The sequence below is a fragment of the Mustela erminea genome, chromosome 4, assembly GCF_009829155.1.
Source record: "Mustela erminea isolate mMusErm1 chromosome 4, mMusErm1.Pri, whole genome shotgun sequence".
Taxonomy (NCBI): Eukaryota; Metazoa; Chordata; class Mammalia; order Carnivora; family Mustelidae; genus Mustela; species Mustela erminea.
Window position 1 is genome coordinate 149,050,686 of NC_045617.1, and position 14,761 is coordinate 149,065,446.

At 45.7% G+C, this 14,761-nt stretch overlaps 2 long non-coding RNA genes and 3 other non-coding genes across 12 annotated transcripts in view; 2 read left to right on the plus strand and 3 right to left on the minus strand.

Annotated features, from left to right (window-relative positions):
- LOC116587677 overlaps window positions 1–6,559 on the minus strand; it is a 41,018-nt gene extending 34,459 nt beyond the window's left edge. The window contains exon 1 of one of the 5 annotated variants that reach the window (XR_004284552.1): window positions 6,079–6,559. This is a non-coding gene — a long non-coding RNA (uncharacterized LOC116587677). The remainder of the gene's footprint in view (window positions 1–6,078) is intronic. The other 4 variants (XR_004284553.1, XR_004284549.1, XR_004284550.1 and 1 more) reach the window with 4 other exon arrangements.
- TRNAV-AAC lies at window positions 1,492–1,564 on the minus strand. The gene has a single exon. It is a non-coding gene; the product is annotated as a tRNA-Val (tRNA).
- Window positions 4,352–4,425, minus strand: TRNAT-AGU. The gene has a single exon. It is a non-coding gene; the product is annotated as a tRNA-Thr (tRNA).
- Window positions 6,560–6,883: 324 nt separating the features above from the next.
- On the plus strand, window positions 6,884–6,957 carry TRNAI-AAU. The gene has a single exon. It is a non-coding gene; the product is annotated as a tRNA-Ile (tRNA).
- Window positions 6,958–8,465: 1,508 nt separating this feature from the next.
- On the plus strand, window positions 8,466–12,769 carry LOC116587674. 4 transcript variants are annotated; one of them, XR_004284547.1, is made up of 5 exons: window positions 8,466–8,731; window positions 8,860–8,964; window positions 9,770–9,872; window positions 10,686–11,440; window positions 11,962–12,769. It is a non-coding gene; the product is annotated as an uncharacterized LOC116587674 (long non-coding RNA). The 4 variants fall into 4 exon arrangements; XR_004284545.1 differs by lacking the exon at window positions 9,770–9,872 and having other exon boundaries at window positions 10,686–10,904; window positions 11,028–11,440; XR_004284546.1 differs by having other exon boundaries at window positions 8,860–9,872.
- The last annotated feature ends 1,992 nt before the right edge of the window (window positions 12,770–14,761 follow it).

Here is a 14,761-nt window from a genome sequence, read left to right on the forward strand (position 1 = left end):
CATTAGACTAAAGACAGGTATATGTCATTTACCATGTAGTATGTTAGAAGACAGAGGATGACTGGTTCCTGAGTGTCCCCTCAAAACCTTCTCCAAGCCCAAGCTTCCCTATTTCACTTAAAGGCAACTTCAACTTCTCCAACAGTTAGGTAAACATCTTGGCAACACTCTTGACCTCAATTATTCTTTCATTCCACATATATGAGGGGCTTCTCTTTTCCTCCCCTCAAAATGCATCTAGATTTGAAAAACTTCTCACCACTCCGCTGCTATCGCCTTGGCCCACGACACCTGCATTTCTGACATGGAATATTGCAAAAATCCCTTAACAGGTTTCCTTTCTTCCACCCTTTCCAGCTTTACAAAAAACTCAACCAGAGAGATCTTTGTGAACAGCTTTGCTCTAAACGCAAAAACATCTTCTGCTTTCATCAGAGTGAATGCCAAAGTTCCCACTTGGGCTGCAGTGTTGCCCGAGAGCTCATTTCTCCCACTGCACCCCTGCTCGGCTGTTCTTGCTTTGCTGTAGGTATGACTCAGCCACTTGCCTTACTTCAGGTGCTTTCTCAGGTATCAGCTTATCAGGAAACACAGCCTGAACATTGTATCTAAGCTCTACACTTCCCTCCTTCCAGTGCTCCTCTCCGTTCTTTGTTTATTTTTCTGCATATCACTCATGGTCCTTTAACACACTAGGCACCTTATTTATTTTGTATGGAACCATGTGAACTATGGTTCAAGCTCAAGTACCCATGGCTTCACATTACATGCTTCTTCCTTAACATCTTTTTGGGTATGTGTGTATTTTCTTCAAATTCCCAAAGCCCTGATTGTCACAATTTCCATATGTAAGGAAGAAGAATTTTTCCTCTATTCTGTTAGGTTTGTGGCAGGGGCCTATGAGTTCAACAAAGGACAGATTGATAGGAGAAAAAGTACAAATTTTGTTGATGTGACTATTTTTTATTTTAATTTTACATGCATGAAGGCTTCCCAGGAAAGAAGTGAGAACCCAAAGAAGCAGTTAAACTTGAAAGCTTTTATACCATTTAACAATATTGTAGGGAAGTGGGTAGACAACGAAAATGAGAGTTTGGACTTTTAGGGGAAATATTTGTGGGACGGTAACTATAAGGGGAAACTAGTGGAAGCGGGGGTAATTTTAGTGGGATTTGTTTCTGCAGACTCATATTGGTGCTGACTTTCCATCTTTGGTGATCAGAGTAGTTCTCCTCCTCTCGTATGGGAGATGAGAGTGGAACACCTTCACAAAGGGACATTTATGCCCCGCTTTTAGGCAGACAGGAGGAAGACAGAGAGCCCTTCCCGTTTGTTTTTTCTTAATTGCTCTCAGCTCAAAATCATCCTTATGCTAAAGTGGCATATTTTGGGGTCGCAAATATTTGCATTTGTTTTAAGTCTGAAACCCTCAAAAGAAAATACAAGTTCATTATCTAAAAGGAAATACGTTCAAAAAGCAAAGAAACCATCTGTTTCCGCCCGGTTTCGAACCGGGGACCTTTCGCGTGTTAGGCGAACGTGATAACCACTACACTACGGAAACCCTGCAGAATAGCGCTCGCGTAAAAGTAAATATTTCTTGATAGCCCAGCCCTTTTTCCTGGAGGGATTTCCCTTTACCATGTTAATACAATCATATACTAGTAGCAAAGTGTTCGCCAAATATATCTACTATAATGTTCAGAGAAGCCTGTTTAGAACAGCCAAAAAACTGGAAACTACCTAGTGCCCCTGATGGTTTTCTAGAGAAAATGACACCAGATCTGAGACATCATAGATGAAGACTATGTTGAAGTATGATGCAGAGAGATTAGAAAGGGGATTTTGTCATTGGGAGCTGAATGGGGTCGGCATGATGGTGGCAGGAGGATATCCAAGAATTTGAAGCAGGGGAAGGAAATAAATGAGATTAAATGGGAATATGTGGGCCAAATCAGAGAAATATACAGGATGTACCTTCCAAAGAGGGAAAGGTGTATTTTGATCTGAATATGAGGAGAGAATTTGGAGCCTAACCATTAATTCTTGGAGTACAGATGTCATCAGTGAAGCCTTCTTTAAAAAAAAAATTAAAGTGTAATCTACATAATTAAAATGCACTAATCTTAAGGACACATCTCAATGAGAAAAAAAGTCACATCAACTTATTGATTCAATAAACTCAGCAAAGGACACCCAGGATAACCATAAAGAAAATTGTAGCTACCTAAATTATACTGAAATACTTGAAAATCAAAATTTAAAAAATCTTAAAAGGAGCTGGAGGGGAATGACCTACATTTTAGGTCAAAGGTTAAATGGAATAATAATCAATCAATCAATCAAAGAAAGGCAGGAAAAAACCCCCCAAAATAAAAAACAAGTGGGACAAATGGAAAACAATTAACTTGATGATGGGCTTAAATCCAAATATAAATAATTGCATTTAATATAATGAGATAAACACATAATTAAAAGGCAGTGAATGGCATGGTAAATAGTGAAATAAAACAAAGAAAAGCAGGAGCCAACTGTACCCTGGTTACAAGAGACACATAAGACGAATAAAGATGACAGGTTGAAAGTAGGGTGGTGAGGGAAGATATACCTTGAAAACACAAACCATTATATCAATATTGGATATATATCAATATCAGACAGAGTAGACTCCAAGGTAAAAAGTAAGATTAAAGATAAAGAGATACATCCAATAACAATAAAATGATCAATTCATCAAGAAGATTTGTTCTTAAATGAAGCAAAACTGAGACAATGAAAACAAGAAATAGAACAACCAAAATTATGATTGGTGATTTTAAGGACTCCTTTGAGTAGCTGATGAGAAGCTGAAAGAAAAGGGGAAATAACTAGGATATAGAGGATTTGAACCATAGCTATTAACTGATCAACTTGATCTAGTCAGCACTTACCAGATACTACTCATAACTACTGTAGAATACACGTGTCAAGAATGGCTTTGATGACCAATCTTGAAGACGGGGGGAACAAGAGGAGGCTATTATAGCTTATGGTCAAGAAGAGATATTGAAGACCCAAATAGGGACCAACAGAAGGAAAAAAAGGGAAAGACATTTTACACATGTTGAAGGCAAAGTTAGCAGGACTTTGTGATGATTTGATGGTGGGAGGAATCAAGGTTAACCACAGGTTTCCAATGGGTTTAATGTCAGTTGAATTTATGGTGCCCTGTGCCAGTAGTACCTATATGAAATCCAAGTGGAGATGGAAATATGAATTTGAAGCTAGGGAGAGATCAGTGTTGGATGTGGATATTTGGGGAGATCCACTCCAGGCAGGCAGCTAAGAGGTTTAGAGTTGATAAAGAAATTCTGAGGGAGAAGAGATCAACTCCAGAAATTCTGCAATGAGTCAAGACGTGGACATCAGCACTGGAAAGCACCAAATGCTTGAGATTCTTCCAGTTGCAATCATGGTGTGGGTACAAGACTCAAGAACTTAAAACTTAACCATCTAAGTGTGCTTGACATTCCTAAGTTTGATGTGCTGTGTATGTGGAATTGTAGACATAAACTCAGCATTAAACAATCCCAACACAGAGAAGAAAGTGTGACAACAGGTGACAGGGACAGATGAATTCAGAAGATCTCAGCTGAGTCTGAAGAGTAATGATTTCTGGAAGTAGGTATCCCCAGTATGGTCATCACCACATTTGTTTCACACCTAAAATTTCCTGGTTAGACACCGAGTGGACATACTTCCCAACCATTTCTCCGTCTCTGCCATTTCTCATCATGACCATGCTTTATCTTTCATATTTTAATAGACATTTCATTCAAGTGAATTCACCAAACTATCCAGTGCCCAACGTTACCAGTGAATAGCTAGACATGAAGAAGAAAGAACCACATAGCTGACCTAAAACAGTAGCATGTCTACTTTAATAGCACAAAAGAGGAGAGCTGTCTGCCTGAGGATCCCAAGCCAGGGAACATTTAATAGGGGAGGTAGTTGCATTTCCAGATGCTCAGCAATCCACCAGAAAGTAATCCTTTCTTAGTAGTCAGTAATTTCACAGTAATATAAAAAATATCTGAAAAGGCATGTTTTTAAAGTGGTTGAGCCTCTGTCACTTGATCTCAAATGGTAGGACCAAAGAGGGAAACCTCAGCTAGACTACTCACCTCCTGCAAATATCATGACTAGCACAAATATTCTGAGTCCTCTCATAAGTCTTTGTATATGTATTGGGAATTCTTCTCAAACCCTGAGTGTTATAAGAGTCATCTTGTGTAAGTTCAAGTTGGTTCCTACTCACCTACTGAAAACATAGGAGGATAAATCATAAAAACCAGGAATAAAGCAAAGAAACAGGCCCTGCTGGGATTTGAACCCAGGATCTCCTGTTTACTAGACAGGCGCTTTAACCAGCTAAGCCACAGAGCCAGGTGTGGTACCCTTTTCACTTACATCTTATTTAAGTATGATTTCACACACTTTAACAAAATTTGTAGCTCGTCTACCAGATGTTTCAGAAACAAAAAAGAATAGACATTGTCTCAGTCAAAACCAAAGAAGAATGTTCTTTGGAAGGATGAACATAGGGACTGGACTGAGATGACTGTCTCTTCTTGGATCATTGTTTCAGTGTGGACACCACTAGTCTCAGTAGACTCTAAACTCTGGCAGCAAAGACAGGCCTTGGTTGAATTCAAAAGGAAATATGAATTGACTTTCTAACCACCATTTTGCTTTAACTCCACCTGGGCTCTCCTCTATGGGTGTGGAAAAGGACATGTTACTGGTCAAAGACCAGCACGTATCTGACCCATGGTTGTCAAAAGAACTGTGAGATTACGTTTGCACCTGTGAGGTTGTGCTCAAGTATGGTGGTACTCTTTTCTCAACTTCAGAACTGTTGACAGCTGGTGGCTCACCACTGAGTTGGTCTCTGGGAACTGTCCTCAACAGAAGAGGCATCTTGCTCAAATTTACACCCACCATTAGGGGTGCTCAAATCCAAGACTGGTTGATGGAAGAGTATAAAGTCCTCCCCTCCTCTTATGGACATTTCTGAAGGGCCGTTCCAGGCTCAAATATCCCTGAGAAATCCGCTGGTGGCCTCTGTTAAACTACACCAAGCTCGTCTTCTGCTTGTTTCCAATCCCACTTCCCTCACTCTCTCCTATTTGCTGATTCTAAGAGCATTCCCAGTAATACTGCATACAACCTCCATCTCTGTGTCTGTTTCCCATGGAATCGACCACGACCAAAGGCCTACTTGCTGCCAGGTTTCCACTGCCATTCTTGGGGGTATACATCTTTGGGAAAGGTGGTGACAGGGCATCCACTAGGCTCCCTGTCCCCCTGCTGCTCCTTCTGTAAGAAAATGGAATATTTTATGCCTAGTACTCACACGCAACATTTCTCGTATTTTGTAAATCGTTTTTGAGAATGCAGACCACCTCACTAAATCGTGAAAGGAGAAGCTATTTTACTTTTGGTCTCTGTGAGTCACATCTCTCTAAAGGTTTACATGAAAATTCCAACTAAAGATGTTTGTTAAAGTTAAACAGTGTGCACTATGAATCGAACATCTTTTTATTCAGCCTGTACACAGATCTTTGTTTAGAGCTCTCAGAATTACTCAGACAACATTTTGTAACTGCTGCTGTTGCTTTATACGTCCACCATAAAATGGCATTTAAAAAGAAATAAAGGAGATGTTGCACAGTTCGATCTCTAGAGGTCGAAGTAAGTCTGAACGTGGCCCGGACTCAGAAATCATTTACCACAGCAAGTACCCTGGTAAAATAAAAGTGATCATAGTATTAATATTCTACCCTACAAACTTACAGACTTGTCGCCACAGAACAACAACAACGACAACAGGAAGACACCTACCAGTTGGTTCAAACGATGTATATAGATAAAACGTGCTCAAGGACCAGAGGAATGATTTACGACAGTAAAAGCAAGTACCTGAAACGGGAGGTTAGAAACTAAACGAGACATGTAGCTGGTCAAAGAACATGATTCTCATTTCTAGGGAAATTTCTAGGGAAATCCAGAAGACCACACAGACGCGCGCACACGTACTTACAAACGGAGCGTGAGGGCCTCTAGTCTGCACGCAGACCGATCGGCTTCTGAAAATGCCAGTACCCCAGCTCAGAAGGAGCCGTGGTGGGCAGAGGAGAGGCAGACGCCGCAGGAGAGCAGGGACCAGAGGACTCGGCGGCTCCCGCGGCCCCCGTGGACGCGCACCTGGAGGCAGGTGGGTCCGGCGCCGGCCGGAGAGGGCGCCCCTCCTCGGAGCTTTCCCGCGGTGCTCCTCAGCCTCGCGACCCGGTCAGTCCCGGCGTTTCTCCCGGGCCAGGTAACGGCCCTGACGCTGGACACCTCCTGCCTCCCACAGACCCCGCCCGGGTTTGCGGGGTCCTGGCTCTCCGCTCCGGGTCCCGGCGGGGTCAGAAGCTCCCGGAGACCACCGCGGCTCTGGTGCCCGCGCCGACGCCAGCCCCGCACTCGGGCGCCACCGCGCGTCCGGTGCGCCGCACTGCAGCTCCACGTCGGCGACGCTCCCGGGGGGACTCGGGGTGGGCGGCCGGGCTTGCAGGGTCCCGGGTCCCCAGGGTCCGGGCGGAGCTGACCTGCGGAGAGCAGGCCCCAGGAGCGGGAGGCACCCGGGGCCCGCTGCCGGGGGTTGGCCTGAATCTTCTCAGGTTTTCCTGGAAGAAGCATGATCCGTTGAGCCCGAATATGGGACTTTTCCCTCCCTTCTCCCCCATCTGTCCCTCCAGAGAGGAAGAACGCGGGGGATCAGAACGATTCTTTTTCCCGAGAGAAACCTGGGGATAGGATTATTCTTTCTGTGTCCTTTCGGAAACACAGCGCGCATCCTGGCCGGTTAGCTCAGTTGGTTAGAGCGTGGTGCTAATAACGCCAAGGTCGCGGGTTCGATCCCCGTACGGGCCAAGCAGTGGGTGCTTTTTGCACTACACCGGGAGCAAAGTCAGACTTCGGGCTTCACGGAGGAACCAATCTCTGAAGCCGTTTGCTCGGAGTCCTGATCCCCAGACGGACAAAGTCAAGGACCAGCCTGGGCTCCTAGCAGGGCCCGCTCGGCCCCGGAGACGAGGGACAACATATAGCGCTTGTCTTGCTTGGTTTTCCCGGGAAGAAATTGTTTTTGGGAGGGGGAAATTGTATTATTTGAGAGTTACCTCTGAAAACCAGTTGTGGAATCACCCTTTATATCACTCCTGGGGCATTCCGCATTTCCCAGTTCAGTCTAGAAGAATTAAAAAAAATAAAAGACTAAAAAACGAGAAAAAAAAATCTTGCTTTAATAACAAGAACGGCCAAGATCTTTGTTTTATACGCTCTCACACTTTATCTGAAATAAAAGGGTTAAGTAACTCGAAACACAATTTTATTTTTTGCATAAGCAACTACATTGATGTGTTTCAAAAAGAAACTTTAAAGATAAATGGAGATGTTTCCCTTTCACCCTTATTCTTCATCAGCCCACTTCTCACCATCACATCCCAGGTAAGCTCTGTCCATAATTTCTCATTTAGCCTTACTAGTTTTCCTTAGGCGTGGACACATAAATATTTATATTATTTTTTCTTCTTTTTCACACAAAAGATTTACGTATTGTTTTGCATTTGCACTTTTTTCTAGGTATATCTTGAGTATTTGTGATTGCACTTTGTACCTGGTACACTGTGAAAGTTAAAGCTTATTTTCAAATGACTTGGTCCTGCCCCTGGTGAAGTATAGATGTCGCAACCACAGAGGCGCAGAAACCTCCAAGTTCCTAGAGCGGACCGGAAATGACGCCCGCGGTGGGAAGCCGAGCGTCGGGTGGGGGACCCGAGCGGTCCCTGTGCTCGCCCGCTCCCTGCGGCTGTGGGCTCCGGCGGAGTGCGAAACCGGCTCCCCAAAGCCGGAAGCGCCGCAGGACCGCCATGGGCTTTGAGGCGGCCCGAGAAGGGCCAGGCTTCGGAGCCTGCCACCTGACGAGGGCGGGACGTGGGGGGACGCGTCCAGAAGCGTAGGTCTGCGACGAGAGCTGCCCCCGCAGCACTAAGGCTGGCCCCGGAGGCGCCCGGCTGCGGGGGAAGCAGTAGTCGCTTCTCCTCGGCCTTCAGGAGGGAACGGAGGGGATGGCTGTGCGGAGACAGCCCTCGGGCCCGGCTGCAGAAGGAGCTGGCCTGGCCGCTCCCCATCAGGTGAGGTCCACCCGCAGCAGCCTGGCCTTGCAGATGGCAGGACGTCCCTGTTGGTGCGTGTGGTTGGGGGGCGGGGGGAGCACCGAGGGGTTCAGGTGCTGGCGCGGCGGGTGCAGGAGGATAACAGCAACTGCTCAGGTAGCAGCGTCTTCTGCAGAACCACCCTCTGGAGGGCAGAAGCGATGTGACTGTGTCGAGTGCACTGATGGTTCTGCGCGTCGTAAGTGTGAGATGTGTATTGTCGCCGGGCGAGCCTGTGGTCAGATGATAGCAGTCCGTCGACCTCAACAGCCTGCCTCTACCCTGAAGTCATTAGAGATGAAAGTTCTTGAGCAGCGTTGATGTGCAGAGAGTGCTCCGCCAGATCCCCGAGTCCGTCTGGCCCTTCCTTCTGCGCGGGCGCTGTTCTGGGACGCTGCCTTGTTCCTGATCTTAAAGGGAAAGCTCTCATTTCTTCACCTTTGAGAATGATGTTAGCTCTGGGCTCATATTCCATCTCAAATTATGTTTAGGTACATCTTTGTAAACCTAGTTTGTCGAGAGTTTGTTTGTTTGTTTTATCATAAAAGGTGGTCGAAACTTGTCAGATGGTTTTTCTGCATCTATTAAGATGATCATGTGATTTTTACCCTTTGTTCAGTTCATGTGGTGTATCCCACTAATCCAGTCATCTCTGAGGTGTGTTGATGATGATGAATATCCCGGCAAACCTGGCAAGACTGTGTCCCAGATCTACCAGTTAACGGTGAGTCAAATTTTGTGTTCATTTAGGCTGCAGAAGCCTTTCAGTTTTTGATTTCTCAAAAAGGGAGTCCACGAATTGATGCTAAATTGGTGTGTTTGTGGGAATAAGGAGGTCCTCGGCTTCCTACACCATGTCTTGCTCTAGAAATAGCACTGCTCCCTTGTTCTCAGCTCCCCTCGGCCCATCCACCCACTCTTGGAGTACGGCCCCAGCGCTCGTGGTGGCTGTCACACCCACTAGCACCATAGTTCCAATAACTGCTCCCTGAGAGTGCGGAGACCATCCTGGAAGCTTAACTAGTTCTGTGGCAAAGGAGCTCGAGCTCTTGACCATTCCAGTGTTGGAATGATTTATCGTTTTCTGAGCACTGGGGCCATCATTCTGTGATGCGTTCGTTGTTCAACAAATAGCGTGGTGTCCTAGGCAGTGGGGAAACAGACCAAGTCCTCAGGCCATTCCTGACTCCTGTTTCTCTCCTACCACGCGTCTCATCTCATCACTAAGTCCAGTGGCTCTACCGGCAAAGTCAGCCCAGTTTGAGACTTCCAGTGCCCTCCTCAACCACAAACTGCTCCAAACCACCATCATCTCATATGGCCTCACTATTCCAGTAACTCCTGAGTTCCTCGCTTTACCTCGGGCCCCATAGTCTAATCATAACACAGCAACTGAGCGAATGCATAGAATTGTGAGTCCGATCTCCTGTTCCTTTGCTCCAGTGGTTTCTCAGAATAAACACCAGATTCTTTAATGTTACCTGATGGATCTTACACAATCTGGCCTCCATCTCCTTTCTGACATCTAGTGCTCTCCTCTGTCACTCCACCATGCTGGCCTTCTTGCTTGAAGCGATACATGATTGACTATGAAGTAGGGAAGTCAGTCATTGTCATACGTATCCACACAAGGTGAATAAGGTTTGGGCAGTGCACTTGGGTAAGCTTCCAACCCAAGCTTGGGCCTTGAAAGAGAGATTTATACTGGCAGACGAGAAGAGGGAAGCAAGAGGACCTAGCAGATGGGATCGAGCAAAGGCAGAGGGTTGTAGCACGCTAGGGATATCTCCATATGGTAGCCATGTTTGTTTGCAAACCAGTATTAGGCACCTGGAACAGTACAGGCACCACAGTAGGGGGTTGAGACTTACTTACTGAATGAACGAGAGATATTTGGATGGTACTTAGTGGGCAGTGGGACAGAAGGTTTAGATGACACCCATTGAAGGAACACTTGCCTGTATAGGATTCGAGAAACAATATGGCGCATGTTTTTGGCAGAATTTGCCAAAATTCTGCCAAATTCATTTGGTTGAATTTTTGGAGGGAGTAGACAGAAATAAAGCTGGAAAGATAGGTCGAAGTGAGATTAAGGAAGGGCTTGGATGTCACTCAGAGGTTTACATTAGGTGTGCTCAGGGAGATGTTGGGGGGCTTCCAAGCAGGGGGAAACCAGATGAAGTGACTGTCAGTCTGGAGTCTGGAATGATGGCAATAGTGGCTGGAGCCCGGGAGAGACATGTTCCAGAACCTCAGGCTTAACACACTGTGGGCCTACAGTACTTGTTAAATAAGGAATTGAATTGCAGAGGGGATATTGGGGCTAGAATGGGAGATTTAAGAAAGTTTCAGGAATGAGGGATCATTAAGAATTGTCTTTGAAGGATGAGGAGGAAATTTGGAGGGTCTGGGGACACACTTCCCCACGTCTTCCCTTTCCATCAGTGCTTTAAGAGGAAGAACCTGAACAGAGACATGATCCTCACCTGTCATGTCCTGGCCACCATCCTGGTGTGCTCTTCCCTTGTCTCCTCCTGGGTGGAAAGAGAACTGCCTGGAGAGGCCTGCGTCCTCGTCCGTGCACCCTTCAAAGACCACAGGAGTCAGACGTGCTGGGAGCCCAAACACAAGCCCAGTGAGTCCCGGGGTAAGCTGCAGCCTCGGGTACCTGCCGCCCCGGCCACTCCTTCCTGCTCCCTGGACACCTGGGCACCGGGAAAACCGGGGAGTGGACCCTTAAAAAGGATGAACTTCTCAGACTCTCTTGTCCTTCTTCCCTGATTCTAGCCTACTTTCTCCTGGGTAGAGTTTTCGCGGTCAGCGCCCTTCTTCTCTACTCTGCTTCAACTTTGTGTTGCTGACCTTCCCGCAGTTACTCCCTGAGACCCAGAAACAGTATGTTTCCTGTGCTGGTGTCTTCATTGTCACAGGCAAGGAGAGGCGGGAATGAACTCGGAAGGTCTTGGCTTTGGGTTAGGGTGGGATTTTCGCTTGATCTGCTTTTTAATCACTGTTCAGGAAAGTACAGAGGAAGAGGAAAGTCTAGGAGAAGCACATCGTCTCAACGGAGGCAGAAGGAAAGTGGGGGGCAGTAGCAATGGCACGATTCTGGTTCATCGATCACGACCCTGCCGTGAAACCTTGGAGGACTGGCAGAGGCTAATCGGGAGACCTGCATCTCCCCTTTCTTGGGTCCACAGGTAATTTTGTGTTCCTCTCATTATTAATGCATACATGCAAATTTTGGGAGTGTCTCAGGGACCCAGTCCACCAAAAGTCACCTGTAAGTTTTCTTACTTCATGAATGTGTCCAGCTCTGTCCTGTTTCTAGTATCTGGTCAGTGATCATTGGATTCTGGTGAGGAAGGTGAGTTAACCTCCCAGGCAGTGGGTAAAGCTCATTTCTTTGATCTCCCTTTTTTTTTTTTTTGTCTTAGAGTCTCAGACATGTGGAAGTTACATCCACAGCTGATTATCTAACTTTCTCCAATTCCTCTGTGGTTTCTGGGCATTGGTGGCCCTTACGATGTTTGCCTGCGACTTCTTCCTATTGTCCAGTGACCTGTATTAGAAACTTTGTTCCTTCACGATTTCTTCCTGCAGTTCAGCTTTGCAGTATAAATCCTCAAATTGGTATTGAGAAGCAATCTCTCTGCACCAACTTGAACAAGGGGTCGAATGCAGAATATGGGAAAGAATTGTTTCCCTTTTTTGACAACAGGAAACAGAAGACCACTTGTAGGACTGGTTACATAATTTGGGCGGCCCGGTGCGAAATGAAGGTGTGGAGTCTCCTGGTCGAAAATTATTAGCAATTTCAAGATGCTGACAGCAGAGCTTTAAAGCAAGCATGAGCTCCTCTGAGTGTAGGCCCCGTGTCGCTGCCCAAGTCGCACGTCCTGGAAGTGAACTCGGACAGTGTATTATGCGGTATGTGATAACAACAACGTGTGTGGGTGACCCACGCTGTAGTCTCTGGGCCCATTACACTCTTTAAAATGAGAGGTTGTCCTAGAATCATGAGTGTAGTTATTTTGTTAGGAGCCCTCTGTCTTCGCAGTTCCCAGCGTTTGGAAGCTGTTGGCGTTTTAAAATCTCGACCTCGCCACATGGATGCCGTCTCATCGGAAGACACAGAACTGGACCTGGAACCATGCAGAAGGCGTGAGTGTGGTGCGGAAGACTCCGCGCCCTAAGTGGGGATTTCTCAGCCATTCACCCCAAAGACGGTGTCACTGATTCAGGAAGGCCCTGACTTCTTCCCCTTGTTCTGTTCATTTCTCTTTCTGGAGCCTCGGGCCACAAGTCTTTTTTGGGGCAGAGGAAGGGAAGAGGTAGCATTGTGTGTGCGGGGCTAGCAGAGAGGCGGCCTTGCCTTTCGGCTCCTGGATTACGCAGGTGCCTGTTCGCCGTTATCTCTGCTTCTCTGTGCTTGCTGGGGGCCTGCCTCACAGGGGTGTCTCCTTGTCCTAAACAAAGCCCTTTCCCCATCTGTGAAGTTTAGGTTTTAATAAAAACTCTCTTCCCTCTGGAAGTGTGACAGGTTGTTGATTCCCACAGCGTCATTTCCACAACTGTTGCTGGTGGGCACAGTGTTTGTGTTTGGGGGCGGGCCTTCCTCACTCTGGTAGCTGGTCATCTGGTGTCACCAGAAGGGCAGCGTCTGTGGGGACCTACCTCTAGCAAACAGCTGCTGTGGGAGGGGACAGAGAGGAGGCCTAGAGAGCAAAGGGACACTGCCAAGCTGGAGGCGGTCTTGTGGGACATGTTGCCTTTGCAAGGAGCGTATCCCACACAGGTGTTTGACTGATAAAGGTGTTGATGAGATGATACAGTTTTTAGAGAAGTGAGAAATGAAGTCTAGACTATTTTAAAAGCTACAGAAATTAATCAGAAGTATTTTCACTAAGGTCAGCTTATAAAGGAAAAGAATGTTTTCCTTTTAAGGGGCAAAGGATGAATATTTACTGAGTACTTACTTACCAGGTGCCGTGCTACACATAGTGTGTATGTATGTCCTGTGCATGTGTGTCTGTCTCTGCATGTGCATGTGTGTCTGTGCATGTATATGTCTGTATGCATGGGTGTGTGTGCACATGTGTGACCTTGTGTGCGTGTGTAATAAAGTTTTATTTTAAGTATTTCATCTTTTCTCTGTTGTTCTGCATATATCTTCAGTGTAAAGAGCCAGAGGATTGAAATCTTGCCATTTGCAATGGAACTAGAGGGTGTTATACTAAGTGAAATAAGTCAGTCAGAGAAAAACAGTTGTCATATAATCTCACTCATACGTGGAATTTAAGATACAAAACAGGGTCATGGAGGAAGGGAGGGGAAAATAAAATAAGATGGAATCAGGGAGACAAACCATAAGAGACTCTTAATCATAGGAAACAAACTGAGGGTTGCTGGAGGGGATGGCAGTGGGGGGATGGGGTAACTGTGTGGTGGGCATTAAGGAGGGCACGTGACGTGATTCTCTGATGAGCACTGGGTGTTATATGAGACTGATGAATCACTGACCTCTGCCTCGGAAACTAATTTAAAAAAATCCAAAAGATTGTGTTTTTTTTCACTATTTCTGAATTTACTTTTCTCCTCTTTTTAATTATGCAAGTATTATAGATGGTTGTTGTCAAAACACATAAAACACATCAATTTCCTGTTGAAAACAAAAGCTACCTGTCAGTCTCTCCCTCTATTCAGAAAGCCTGGTGGGAACGGAGAAACTTAGTTTTTTTTCCCCTCAGTATTGCATTCCCAATATCAAGATGCATGTTTAGAAAAAAAGTTTAAGAGAGAAATTGGTAGCTATAGTTAGTTATATATTAGATGAAAAATTACTATCTGTAAAGGATTTTACAGGGCTTATACACCATGGGAAGGCACCTTGGTGGCCGTCAGAGAATTCTGCCTACCTCAACATACAACAACAGAGGTTGGAGTTGAGTGGAAATTGCCAGTATCACTGACGATTGGAGGAATTTAATAAAATCAAGTGCCTCATACAACAGGTTCAGATCTTCCCAGTGGCAGAGATAGGTATGGGATCATAGTTTAGATCAGCTGGCTCTCTGGTGAGGAAAAGTGACATAAGGATTATTACCTCCATTTAACAAAGAAAGATATCAAGGCTCAGAGAGTCAATGGGAAAGTCAGGATTAGAACATTGGTTGTCAAGTTCCAAACTTCATAGTCTTTCAAATCATCTTGCCCCATACATTTTAGAGAGAACAGAATTTAGTAGTCTGGCTTTTCAATGGGGGAGAATATGGACATTCAATTATACAGTGTTGGCCTGCAAAAGAATTAAACTGGACCACTTTCTAACACGATACACAGAAATAGACTCCAGATGGATGGAAGACCTAAATGTGAAACAGGAACCCATCAAAATCCTAGAGGAGAACACAGACAGCAACCCCTTTGACCTTGGCTGTAACAACTTGCTAGACATGTCTCCAAAGGCAAGGGAAACAAGGGCAAAAATGAACTACTGGGACATCATCAAGATAAAAGGC